Genomic DNA, 4,385 nt, shown 5'->3' with positions numbered 1-4,385 from the left:
TACATTATTTTAATCGCCCAATACCCACGTGCGACGCTATGGCCGATCCTGATGTAGGCGGGGGCCCGCCTATAGATTTTAAATGTTGATATAAATATGGAGAATTTGTTTGTTTGAATGCATTATTTTCAGGAACTATCGGTAATTGGACTGTTTTCATGATCTATGTGATCCTCAAGTGCTAGTCTTTAATAGACCAAAAAATTCGTTATAAACTATAGCGTTTTTCTTAGTGAGCAATAGATTTATCGGTTTTTGTTAGGTGCTTTTATACGCAAAGACATCTGCTCCAAACTGTATGAAATTTGATACAGGGATTAGAGATAGTTGTGTCTGAGTTACATAAACCTTAGTCTTTAATACACAACTGATGTAGTATGTAACCACAAACATCATTTTTATGTTGCAAAATGACACATTCTCTTAAATACGTATCAATAAGTAACACTCAATACATAATTAATTTGAAACAGATAATTTACGGATAAAAATACAAAGCCGGTGATATAAGAGCGCTTAAGTATTCAATATTCAATGAAAGTAAAAATAGCTCGACTTGAATGAAAGGGGCTGCGATCAGCTGACTGTTGCTAGGACGAAATCCGGCGACGAGTCCACCAACTTGCCTGGGGCAACGGCCAGTCGTACAACTGATCGGGCGACTTTTTGCAACTGCACTGCGCAAGTCATATATCGACCAGTGATACTTCCACAATTCCAAATTTGAACCTTATCGGATTACGTTAGAAATCAAAATTCATAATCCAATAATAATTGCCTAACCCATGTGTAAAGAACAAGCAAATCTAGCGTTTAACGCTTTGACATAAGGGTGATTAGTTTAAAAATAATTATAGCGGCAATTAACAGGATGTATATTAGGTGAATGAGGCAGAGATATCCGCATTATCCGATATGTATCTGAACGTGAAGTCTCATTTAATTAAGGCTTTGCCTAAAATAAGTAATTACTGGGGATTGTAGCTAACATAGTAATGGAACTAGGTATTTTGTTTATTTATTCATTTGAAGATATATTTGTGATTGCCGGCCATTTAAGAATTGTTGTGTGACGGAGGCCTCCGAATTACTTTGTTATTCAATTGGATAAATATTTAAATTGAAACTAGTTATAATGTTAGTACAAAGTGCTGAGCATCGTTGTGGGATACATTAACCTATCAATCTCATTTCGAAAGAAAATATTGAAGCACTCACGTGTATGAATTTGTAATGGATACATTAGATGTTTTTTTGTTATTTTTTTACGGACTTTTGTATTTGTGTTATGTAGTCACTTTAATATTTTCCTAATCATAACCTAAACGTGTTTATGTTCAGAGAAAACGCATTACCGGTCAAATTCATTTTGGCTGCAAGAATCAGTAAAGAGTGGTTTTGCCTGGCCATGATTTATGATGAAATATCGTAGAAACTTATCAGATTTATATGAAAGTAGAGGTTACCCTTTCGAATCTTCCTTCAGATACTCAAAACTGGTTGTTTTGTATCATTATCATTAAAAAATAAATCAGTACAAATTAAACAGGCAGTAGTTATTCTCAAATTTGTTGTTTGGTTTTGCACAGATTTCTCTAGCATCATTCTTACTTCAGGAAACATTTCAATGAAGTTATAACTGAATTTCACAACTTTTTTTTTAATTCAACTCACAGAGTGAAGATTAGACGCGGGGAGCTTATCTCAAAAGACTTTTATCTAGTAACTCGTTGCTAAACTTAACATTCATTGAATTTAATCTTTTTTATCACAATTCGAAATTGTTATCAAAGTAATTTAATTTGAGTTTGAGTGTTACAAGAATGTTACCTTTTCTTAAAAACACTACAGTTCAAAGAGGTAGGTATAGTAGATAAGGCTTAAACATCGACGTCTTTAGTTCGATAACACGCAACAAATTACAACTCAGTTTCTTCCTTAGAATTAATTCATATTCAAACCTACTATTTATTCCTCCAAGTTCTCAATTTCTGCCTTATTTAAAGAGAAACCATTCAATAATATACACGTAGAAATCGATCGTATGGCCCACTGGGGAACATTTACGCAGACGCAACCTGTAAACAATATTACAAGTTGTTAAAACCATATAATTCACCATTTTAGTGGCGTTTTGACGTAAGGCGCAGGACTTTACACGGATTCACAAACAAACACATAAACATGATGTATCGAGACGCGTAAATTGCATTTAAAATTAATATATCTCGGTCTATCTCGACCGCTTCCCGCTTGCAATTTTGCTCCATAAATGATGATGGAGTTTTATTTGAAAGTTATGTTTAGGGTGGAGTAGTGACAGCGGGCTTGCTCGCGATTTATTATTAAGATAAAAAGTATTACTAAATTACTAGATCCAATACTAATAATAATTTTATCTTATAATATTTCAATTGCCGTGGTAATCTTTTATTATATCTCGTACACAGATCACTAGCGAAATGAGATGTTTCACCAATAAAAGTCTAGCCTACTGTCTAGTCTACTCTCTTAAATATTTCCTGAGAGAAAAATTAAGAATCGTATCATAAAATCTCTACATTGAGACATGAAATAAAATCAAACAGACACTCTTTCGAATTTATAATGCTAGTAAGAGTAAACGCTAATAAGAATAATTTTACTTGGAAAGAACACTGTATTCTTCGCTTACTGTTGTCGATATTTCTTTTTATTTCCTGAATGTTAATTCACTAGATCCGCTGTCTCCACCGCTGCGTTCGTCACCAAACCCTCTCTCCATCCATTTATGATTGCGGGCGAAGAATATTAATTCAAGTGAAATAGCAGTAAACTGTTATATTAAACTCGATGTAAACAATCTTTGAGTGTTATACCGCAAAGTATAATTGTATAACATATTACGTTTGCATCACACCGTTCGGTGAACACCTTTGAAGGAACTGATACGGTGGGCTGTTGCTGATTCTGATGACTGTTCATCTTAATTATATTTACTAATTGATATGTACAGGATATTTTTATTATTAATGAGTTGGTATTTCCAAGGTAGTTCACATCGTTATATCAAAATTTGAACTAATAATTTGTAACCAATTCAATACATTAACAAAATGTTCACATCACTGTAGCTACTTTTAAAGATTTAAATAACCAAGTCATGATACAACTGTTACGATATATTTTTAGACGTTTAAAGTAAAATATTTAATTGTAAGCGCTGCAGCCCAAATCTCGAAATAAACACTGCGTGTGTCGGCCTTGCACGACAATGTATTTGGAATTATTGTGCTCATCAAAACTGCACCGACACCGTCCTTGGAGCGTCGCCAATTTTGCGTTTTCGGTAACTAGGACTCTTAATATGCCTAGGTTATGTTCATTACATAAATATAATTGATTTTCATTTAATCGCTCATACAAGTTAAATCACAAAGGTGAACGAACGACAAGGATTCCCGTTTCCTTTTTCACACCCTTCCAAATCCATTTCTTCTTTCCAGCGGGCAACATACTCGCAGAGACCCTACCCCTGCGAATGTTTATACGTGAACCACCAGCTCAGTTTCCCGCTATGACATAAAAAAGAATAACATATCTGCCAATCTATTACGTTCTATAAACCTTGAGCGATCTCACATGAACCACTCGAGTAGCTCGGCAAGCTCGCCACGGGGCTGAGCTGCGGCTGGCGACACCGGCCATGAACCTGTCAGCGCCTCGCTCTCACTGTCAAGGTGTCACGCCCATTTCTAGGAAATATAAATAAAAACACGCGACACGCTGCCAACTGTTCAACTCCGAATTTTAATTATAATTACATCCGAATTTTTTGTTTCTTTTCCGTCATCTGTCACGTTTTCCATGCCCCATCCATCCAGTTATGTTTGTAATTTTAGACTAATTAATTTAAGACATCATTAAGATAAATTAATGTCTTGAATTAAATAGTTAGGTATCGTTACGAACAATGGGGAGGCATATATGTAGCTACATATGGCTTCGTAGCAATTCCAAGCGTCCACCCTTAACATGGATGCGGTTCGATTTATTTGTCCACGCGAGCCTTGTATTGTCTAAATGCATTCAATTCCAGGCAAGCGTGTGGAGCGGGCACGGAGCCAACCCATGAGCATTATGTCACCACTCTTTGTTTCAAATGGAACAAAAGTTTCGGTGGCGACGCGTTTCCAATTTTCTTCTCGATCTGAATACGTTACACAATTCCCTTCCCGCCGTAAGGAGCCGCGCCAACTCGCCGGAACACTGTGAAAGTGTCGCAATCGTTACATTTATGGCTCGGCTTTATAGACTTCATATGCTAGCGTCTTCTCGTATACGCTTTGTTTAAATGTGTATTGCGAAAATGCTGAATTTGGGACACAATCTCTATAACATTGATT

The sequence above is a fragment of the Zerene cesonia genome, chromosome 5, assembly GCF_012273895.1.
Source record: "Zerene cesonia ecotype Mississippi chromosome 5, Zerene_cesonia_1.1, whole genome shotgun sequence".
Taxonomy (NCBI): Eukaryota; Metazoa; Arthropoda; class Insecta; order Lepidoptera; family Pieridae; genus Zerene; species Zerene cesonia.
This window is presented reverse-complemented; position numbering follows the sequence as displayed.